Raw genomic sequence first — 10,400 nt, forward strand, 5'->3', positions numbered from 1 at the left:
GTCTGAATAGACTGGAACTCATTTCACAGATGTCTTTGATATAAGGTAATGTGGCGAGAGTTTCTGGGACCTTTGTATCTGCTTGTTTGGGCTTGTTGTTGAGAAATCGTCAGACTGTGTTTATTGGGTACCTGTTCTCCTTGAATATGCTTTATAGGTATTTTCCTTCTGCTGTTCATAGCTCCTGGATGTTGCAATGTGTTGTGGCTCATTGAAATAATATCCTGATGCAGCTTCGTTTGTGGGTGTTGGATGATTGCTTCTGTAGCTAAGCAATTAGTCTGTGTGTTGTTTTCCTGTAGACGCTGGTTTGAAGTTCTCCATTAACTGTTCGTTCTACTGTGACATCTAGGAATGGGAGTCTATTGACACTCTCCTCCTCTTTTGTGAATTTTATGCCAGTAAGGATACTGTTAATAATTTTGTAGGTTTCCTTTAATTTGTTCTGTTTTGTGAAAACTTGCCACCAGGAAACATGAAAACCAATTAGCCACCAAAAGACATGACCTACTATCACTAGTATCCTTAAATACAGATGAAGAAGGACACCACTGTGACTGGGACAACACATCCATCCTAGGACAAGCCAAAAAGAGACACACACGAGAATTCCTAGAAGCATGGCAATCCAACCAGAACTCTATCAACAAACACATTGATTTGGATCCCATTTACCACCCCCTGAGAAAAATAACAGGATATGACATCACCATAGGAAATGATGTCACCACATGAAATGACATCACCAACCCAAGAAAACCTAAACACACAAAGGCGGCCATGCCACCAGTGCTTCATCTGGAGGCTTACTCAAGATGTCATCTAGTATGGTGATGAAATGTCTGAAAATGAACCTTCCAGCTCAGTGAGCAAACCTACATTCACAACCTTAACCTGAGCCACAAATCTTCTCAAAACTTGCTAACCAGAAATGATATCACCCACCTTAAAAAAAAACCCAAGGCACATAAATAGGAAGCGGGACATAACACCAGCACGTCACCGGAAGCTCAATGATGATGTTGCCCAGTATGGTACGAAACATCTGAAAACAAACCTTCCAGCTCAGTGAGCAAACTTACAACCTGAACCTCAACCTGAGCTACAAATCTTCTCATAAAACACAAATAAATATGTCATAGCAAAGTCGTGGAAGAATTGGAGAGTATCTCATCAGTTAGCAGCTTTGAGTTCCAGAATGTGATGTACCATACTGGTGAAAGTCAGAAGAATATAAGTGATGGCTGGTGCTTTACAAAACCTTTGAACAAAGTAAATGTGTTCTAATAAAAGCAAGAAAAGTTGACAAAAGTCATGCAAAATGTAATGAACTACCCAGGAATGTAGTAGATTTTGATTAGATTCCCTACAGTGGGGTAACAGGCCCTTCGGCCCAACAAGTCCATACCGACCCTCTGAGGAGCAACCCACCCAGACCCATTCCCCTAACTAATCCACCTAACACTACGGGCAATTTAGCATGGCCAATTCATCTAACCTGCACATTTTTGGACTGTGGGAGGAAACCAGAGCACCCGGAGGAATCCCATGCAGACACGGGGAGAATGTACCAGCTCCACACAGACAGTTGCCTGAGTGGGAATTGAACGCAGGTCCCTGGCACTGTGAGGCAAGCAGTGCTAACCACTGAGCCACTGTGCCACCCTTAAATCTCAGTAGTTATCCTACTTATTGAGTCAAAGAGTTATACAGAAACAAAAAACAAAAGTTGCTGGAAAAGTTAAGAAGGTGGGGCAGCATCTGTGAAGAGAAAAAATGAGGTAAAAACAATGACTGCAGATGCTGGAAACCAGATTCTGGATTAGTGGTGCTAGAAGAGCACAGCGGTTCAGGCAGCATCCAAAGTGCCGCGAAATCGATGTTTTGGGCAAAAGCCTTCATCAGGAATAAAGGCAGTGAGCCTGAAACGTGGAGAGATAAGCTAGGGGAGGGTGAGGGGTGGGGAGAAAGTAGCATAGAGTACAATGGGTGAGTGGGGGAGGGGATGAAGGTGATAAGTCAGGGAGGAGAGGGTGCAGTGGATAGGTGGAAAAGAAGATAGGCAGGTAGGACAAGTCCGGACAAGTTATGGGGACAGTGCTGAGCTGGAAGTTTGGAACTAGGGTGAAGTGGGGGAAGGGGAAATGAGGAAGCTGTTGAAGTCCACATTGATGCCCTGGGGTTGAAGTGTTCCGAGGCGGTCCTGGAGTTGAAGTGTTCCGCCCAGGGCATCAATGTGGACTTCAACAGTTTTCTCATTTCCCCTTCCCCCACCTCACCCTAGTTCCAAACTTCCAGCTCAGCACTGTCCCCATGACTTGTCCGGATTTGTCCTACCTGCCTATCTTCTTTTCCACCTATCCACTGCACCCTCTCCTCCCTGACTTATCACCTTCATCCCCTCCCCCACTCACCCATTGTACTCTATGCTACTTCCTCCCCACACCCACCCTCCTTTAGCTTATCTCTCCATGCCTCAGGCTCACTGCCTTTATTCCTGATGAAGGGCTTTTGCCTGAAACGTCGATTTTGCTGCACTTTGGATGCTGCCTGAACTGCTGTGCTCTTCCAGCACCACTAATCCAGAATCTGTGAAGAGAAGTCACAGTTAATGTTTCGGGGTCGGTGACCGTTCCTCAGAACTGGGAACATAGTCCGGTGGAAGGGTCACCAGACCCGAAGCACTAACGCTGATTTCTCTTTACAGATGCTCCAGACCTGAGCTTTTCCAGAAACTTCTGTTTTTGTTTCTGATTTACAGCATCCACAGTTCTTTTGGTTTTTATAGTTATACAGCACAGGCCCTTCAGTCAAACTCATCCATACCGATCAGATATCCTGAACTGGCCTAGTCCTATTTGCCAGCATTTGGTCCATATCCCTCTCAACCCTTTCTATTCACATACCCATCCAGATGCCTTTTAAATGTTGTAATTGTACCAGCCTTCACTACTTCCTCTGGCAGCTCATTCCATACACGCACCACCCTCTCTGTGAAAAAGATCCCCCTCAGGTCCCTTTTGAATCTTTCCCCTTTCACATTAAACCCTATGCCATTTAATTTTAGACTCCCCTAATTTGGCTATTCATCCTATCCAGGCTCCTCATGATTTTGTAAACTTCTATAAAGTCACCCCCTCAGCCTCCAACGATCCAGGGAAAACAGCCCCAGCTTATTTGGTCAATGTCTGCGGCTCAAACCCTCCCAGTCCAGCAACATCCTTGTAAATCTTTTCCGAACTTATTCAAGTCTAACAACATATTTTCTTAGGAGAATATAGAAACCTTTTTATGCTTGGGTTAATCTCCTTATCTTCAATAAATCCCTGCAGATAATCTATCTCTTGTTTTTTTTTGTGAAGAACAATGTTGGTTTTGGTATAAGTCTCTCTCCCATTTTTGATGAGGCCCCATTGTTTTGTCAATGACATTTTATAAATCAGTCCTGGGTATTAACCTTATTGATTTAAGATTGAACAAGAATGTGATGTGGGAATATTAACAACTTCGTCGCATAACTGTTTTCAACCAAGAACTGTATACAAATTCTGGGACTCAATTTGCCAAATCACAACAGATTGAAGTACAATTTTTTTTAAAAATCAGGCTGTTTATTGCTTTCAGGAGACAGGCTTGTTTTTGTCAAATGCCTACCAACATTGAACAAACACAATGAAATATTGTTTGAAATTCATTTCAAATCAGAATGTTGATGTAAGAAGTCTGTATTAGGAAAGTTGTGAGAAAGAGATTTAATCTGTAATCTTTAAGGGAATTTATGGATATAAAAAAAATAATTATTTCCAAAGGTATAATTGTCTTTGATGACACAGTGGTTAATGCAGTCAGGTAAAATTCCATTATATAGAATTTTAAATCAGTCATTAACTTGTTTAAAATGGAGTCATGATAGTATTAGTAAAGGCAAGGGTGAGTAAAGGCCATGTGGTCCATTGAAGCCTATCATTTTAAAATGTTAAATTTCCCATTATAGTGTTCAACTGCAATTTGAAACTCCCAAATGTTTTCGACTCCACTATTTAAACACCTTTAAAGCAACTTGAGTGAAGGAATTCTTCCAATATTACTTTGACATTTGCCATGCAAATGTATAGCCTTTGATTATAATACTTTGTCTTAGTGTGAATCTGCTGACCTTTATCTTTAAGCAAATTGTATTTGTTTCTGTTTTTATCAAATTATACCATATATAAACATGTCTTGGTCATTCTGTAAACTACAGGCTGTCCACAGTTTGAGAATAGGTTCTGTTCTGGAGTCTGTTCACAAGTTGATTTCTACGCAGGTCTGAGCACAATGCTCAGGACATGTTCGTAAATCAGGGCTTTAAATTTTAAAAGCATGCATGGGACTGGATTTGTATTTACAAGCTTTCATAAGTCAGATGTTCATAAACTGGGAATCCCCTGCAGCGAACTGGTCTACTTTAGTTCCTTCAAAATCTAAAGCTTGAAATTTGCTTGATGATTCTCAAAAACTGTACTGTCTACAGATGATCAATGGAAACCCCCAAGCATGTGTCTGTCTGTCTGGGAGGGGGAGTTTATGCAGACCTCCAGTTAGAATTACAGAATTGTTATGGTGCATAAGAAAACCATTCAGTCCATCACATCTGCACCAGCTCTCCGAGCATTAACCCTGCGCCGATCTCCTGCTTGTTTGGATTGGAGTATTACACAAGTCTGCGTGATGTGAGCTTTGGTGGGATTTGTTGCAGAAATGGACAAGAAATTGGTAACTTCTCACTCCATCTTTTACGCAGTTACCGAATGGTGAGGTGACTGTCTTGCTAGGCAGAAGCACATTGTGCATTAAAGGGGATTATTGCTTTTTAAATGTCTCAGTATTCAGCTTTGTATCTTACCATACTTGCCAAACAAATTGGATGTCAAGGAATTTCGACAAGCAGCTTCAGCTCACTGCTGTTGCAAAGTGCCCCCATGTTGTTTGGCACAAAACAGGATCTCAGGCATGATCCATGGGCGCTAGATGTATGCACCCCTTGAAAATAGACATGGGCATCTTACATTTTGCCAACTCATCATGATCCTCAAGGCAACTTTCCAATCCACTGGCAGGTCATTCACAAAATATTCACATTGCAGGACACACTGGCAGCTACCTGCTACTGCAGCAGAGACACTATGTGCACCAGACACATGTACCCAGTTAATGAACTGGACCAGACTATATCTCAAAACACTCGCTCGCTCTCTTCGTGCTCACTTACTCAGCGCCTACCTGCACAATTGTACCATCAGTATCTTACTTCAGCCAGAGCCAAAGGTTATCAGTACTGATGTGGTCTTTCACATGGGCACACAGACTGACTGTTTGTCACTATTGTCAGTAGGGACTGGGTCCAGGGGGTCGTAGACACGTCTTATGTGCAGCCACATTGAGACCCCAATTTACCACCTACCATATGTGCCAGCTGCCTGCACGGCAAACAAACTGCACATTTATTCAACCAAATGGCCATGTCAAAAAGTGAGTGCAGGCTAGTCCCAGTCAAGGAGGTGGGGAGGGGACCATTGTCAATATGGGGGTTCTGGGACTATCAGTCAGGCACAGTCTGCACATAGTCTGAGATCTTGGCCACCATCAGTCATCTGCTTGGGATGATAATGCCATAGGATGGACCTGATTACAATCCAGGGAGTGGTCACTGTCCAGTAAAAAGTGAGGTCTGCAGATGCTGGAGATCAGAGCTGAAAATGTGTTGCTGGTTAAAGCACAGCAGGTCAGGCAGCATCCAAGGAACAGGAAATTCGACGTTTCGGGCCAGAGCCCTTCATCAGGACAGTGGTCACTGTCCATCATTTAAGGCCAGCTGCAGCATTCAGGGGAATTGTGTATCATCATTCAGGGAGCTGCAAAGACAGTGGTCAGAGATCTGGTCAGTCAAGTCTAGCTGCTGCCTGTCAAATTTGGTCAGAGAGCTTGGACATGTTGTGTCAGCTGAAATAGGACTTTTTTCATGGAAATTCCCAGCATTTTAACTTCTTTCTTTCTTCATACAACACGTGCTGATTAACAACTTTGATTTCTAAGGAATACTCATTTGAAGAGGAAATACATTGAAGAGCGTGGAGCAAAAGTGGTTCCACTGGGGAAGTTAGGGTTGGCATGTTACTAAATGGCCTCTTTCTGTACAAAATATCTGTATTGTTGATATTAATAGAGGGAGATTTTGTCTCATAGCGTTGTTTCTTGATCCAAAAGTGCCATAAAGGATTATTTTATTAATTTATTGATTTTTTTTCAATCATACTTTGTTTCTGAATTTTGTATGCTAGGTTAGAGGCATTCACTTTGAAAGATAAAAGGTCCCTACTCACATTCATAAATAACTTCATAAATAACTCAATATACTCTCTCAAATCATGATAATACTTTATTCTATTAAATCAGGGAGAATATCAACACAGCATGCCTCCACCTGAGTGCGTCAAACCAGCAGTACTAAAGTCCAGTTTAAAAAATTGCAGAGAAACAGAAAGATACCTACTGGCAAGGAGATGACAAGTTGCACTCATGCAGCACCTTTCGCAGTATCAGCATGTTCCAGTCAGCTTTACAGACCAACTAGTACTTCTAAAGTATACAGTCAGTTCTTCTATAAAGCGATAGTTGCGTTCTTGTACAAACCCACTTTAAATCCAGCACTTAAAGTTTTGGCAATGTAATCGTGTTACAGCCAATACACGTTTTAAAAGTTTGAGCTTTTGAAACTGCACCCCTAGTTCGTCAATCGCTTTACAGAGAATTCGTGTTAACAAAATGCTCTTTATAGTAGAATGATCTGTAATTACTAAAGCCATCAAAGTCTTATCAAACCATTAGATTGCTCCATCATGACCGAGAGTTGGCTGGTGGTGGTTTAACCTGAGGTCATCATACCTCAGGTAAGCTGAGAAGTTGAAAATGTTATAACTTCACAGTAGTCCTGACTAATGCAGAAAGTGAACCCACAGTATTAGGTACCACTGCCAGTTGTGGACAAGCCACCCAACCAGCTGAGTTAACCAGTCACAAGCAGTATGCAAGGCAACACAATTGCTCATTTGTACATGCTGAAGTCCCACAAACAGCCGTGAGATAAAGGCCAGGTGAGTGAAAGAAATTGACACAAAATTTCACATTTTTCAATAAAACAAAACTTCCTGTATATAAAAATATAAACAAAGCAAACACTGCTATATACAGTGATAACTAATGTATAAATACACTTCCTCTTTTACATCCTAACTCCAGCCAAAATTCCCTGATGCACTATAAGATCTTAATTGTTTATTCAATTTCTGAAATCACGCTAAGTATTCCACAGATCTTCAAACAGAAATGGATGGCCCAAAGCGTGCTTTGCCTTTGGAGGTCACATGGCAACTAACTTAGAATCTCAGAATTTTATGTTCAAGCATTCAACCAGCTCCAAATTTAGACTAATAACAATATTAGGCATTTCAGGTGTTGATGGCCTATTTCAGTGCAGTAATTAAAAGCTCGTTAAACCGTCAATACAGCTGTACCTCCTCTGTTCGAGTTTCTATTATGAGGTACCAATAGAAAAGATGTGAAACTTGGAAGGGTTCAGAAATGATTTGTAAGGATGTTGCAGGGTTAGACCATTTGAACTGGGAGAGGCTGAATAGGCTGGGGCTGTTTTCCTTACAATATCAGAGGCTGAGGGCTGACTTTATGGAAGTTTATAAAATCATGAGAGCCATGGATCAGGTGAACAGCCAAGGCCTTTTCCCCAGGGGAGGGAAGTGCAAGACTCGAGGCATAGGTTTAAGGTGAGAGGGAGGGATTTAAAAGAGACCTAAGGGGTAATATTTTCATATGGAGGATGATGCGATTACAGAATGAGCTGTCAGAGGAAGTGGTGGAGTCTGATAATAATTACAACACTTAAAAGGCATCTGGAGAGGTATATGAATAGGAAGGATTTAGAGGGATATGGGCTAAATGCTAGCAAATGGGACTGGATTAATTTAAGATTTCTAGTTGGTATAGATGAGTTAGACTAAAGGACTTGTTTCCATGCTGTACATCTCTATGACTCTATTAACATAAAGAAATTTGTGTTCATTTTGGTACAATGGTTTTTAATGTTTTTCTTTGTCCAGAGCTGGCTGGGAGAATACAGCTCATCTCTACGTCCTTTGTGTAAGCTTTAACTTGGTTGTGAATGTAATGACAAGGTTCAGGAGCTTCAGGAAATGCAACCATTGGCTATTTCGTCAATCCAATGAGATTGACCATTTTAAGACACAAAGATACGAATAATGTCCTTTATAGCTGCAACATGACTTCCCAACTCCTAAACTCAATACACAGCTTTGATGCCCTTAGTTCATTTGCTAGGTTTTTGCCAATAGAATTTGAACACAAAAGTATGTAGATTTCTCTTTATGCTCTTTGGCTGATGAATCTTTTTATTTCCATTAAACCCATTTTCTAATCAACCTGCTCAGTGATATTATTACACAAATCTTGAACCCAGACCTCCTGGTCCAAAGATAGGGACCTTACCACTATGGCACAATAGCTTTTTGGTCATAACATTATTTTTTGTTTTAACCTATTTTTCTAATCAAACTGTTCAGAGATGTTATTACACACCTCTGGAGCAGATAGGACTTGAACCCAAACTGCTCAGTCCAGGGGTAAGGATGCTACCACTGCATCACAAGAGCATCCTGGTGATGATAGGTTGCAGGAATATTTAAATTACTTGTAGCTGCAGCTTGCTTTCCCATTCAATGTGTTGAATTATACAGTCAGGTCAATTGTATCCAATATTGTCTCCCTCAGCAAGTCTTCCATCAAATATTGCAATTAGGTCTTAATTACTGGATAATGAAAATGTGTTTCTGCTAAAGCTTTATCATTAAGAAGCTTGGTTGTTCAAATGAATACTTTAAACTGCGTTCTTATTTTCTTTTCAAGACATTTTCTTTAATTTCCATTAACTGACATTGAAAAGATATCCATAAGTTTCAAAATTATGTCCCTTGCTAAACAAAAATGTAATCATTTAAAGACAGTTTTAAAAATCTAATATGGGGAATCAAGGAAAACACTAAGAATTAATGCCATTTCCATTTGTTCACAATTTTCATGGCCTTTCTAACAATATCGGTCATTGTGCCTTTTTGCTTCTTCCTTGTTATTCTTGATTTAAAATAAGGGTATTGGGATGCAATCATATCTTTAAGAAAAGTTTCCTGTAAATGTAAGAATTTTTCCGTTCCTCAAAGGAACATAACTTGCTTCAAGTGTTTGACATCAACCACTGTACCACAAATTTATGAGTTGGGCTTTTCCCTTTGCAGTTTGGTGAGAGACTCTACATAAAACTCATGATTTGGAGATCCTGGAGTTTACAAAGTTAAAAATCACACAACACCAGGTTATAGTCCAACAGGTTTGTTTGGAAGCTCTAGCTTTTGGAGCGCTGCTCCTTCATCAGGTGGTTGTGGAGTACACGATTGTAAGACACAGAATTTTTAGCAAACGTTTACAGTGTGATGTAACTGAAATTATACATTGATTGTTTAAAAGTTTATAAGTTAAAATGTAACTTTTTAAAAAAGTTTTGTGATATACATATGAAAGAAGTGAAACTAACATGGTCACTCTAACAGATGAGAGATTTAACAAACAATCAAGATATTTTTCAATGTATAATTTCAGTTGCATCACACTGTAAACGTTTGCTAAAAATTCTGTGTCTTACAATCGTGTACTGCACATCCACCTGATGAAGGAGCAGTGCTCCAAAAGCTAGTGCTTCCAAATTAACCTGTTGGAGACTATAACCTGGTGTTGTGTGATTATTAACTTTGTACATAAAAGTCAGATGCTTTTCTTTTCACTATTTTGCACTATTTCTTGCTGTTTTAAGGTACTGGAGACATGCTTACTATTACTAACAGCGTATCTTTCTTCTTCTTAGAGCTGTGGCTTTTGTGGAGATGAAGATTTATTCAGGAGAACTGTTAGCATAATATATGATACAGTGATGCCTGCCTGCTGTTACCATGGTATAAAGGTGCAGCTGAATAAAATTGTCATCTACTCCTGCCACTATTATACATTTACAGGTAACAGCCAATTACAATGGTGTAGCTGAGAAACCTCAACGAAATTGACTGCCACTAATCCTTCTTATTAACATTTATCCAAGTTACTGACGTCATATGGGGAAAATAGCCCAAAAGAAGCCTTTGTCAGAAGACTGGCTTATCATGACAAACTGTACAGTTTCATTTCATTGTACTTATTAGTAATTTACATTACATCTGGGATACATGACAGACTTATAAGAAACTATAAGGTTCACCTTAAGAATAAATACATGTTATCATTAG

This window comes from Hemiscyllium ocellatum, chromosome 17, assembly GCF_020745735.1.
Source record: "Hemiscyllium ocellatum isolate sHemOce1 chromosome 17, sHemOce1.pat.X.cur, whole genome shotgun sequence".
Lineage (NCBI taxonomy): Eukaryota > Metazoa > Chordata > Chondrichthyes > Orectolobiformes > Hemiscylliidae > Hemiscyllium > Hemiscyllium ocellatum.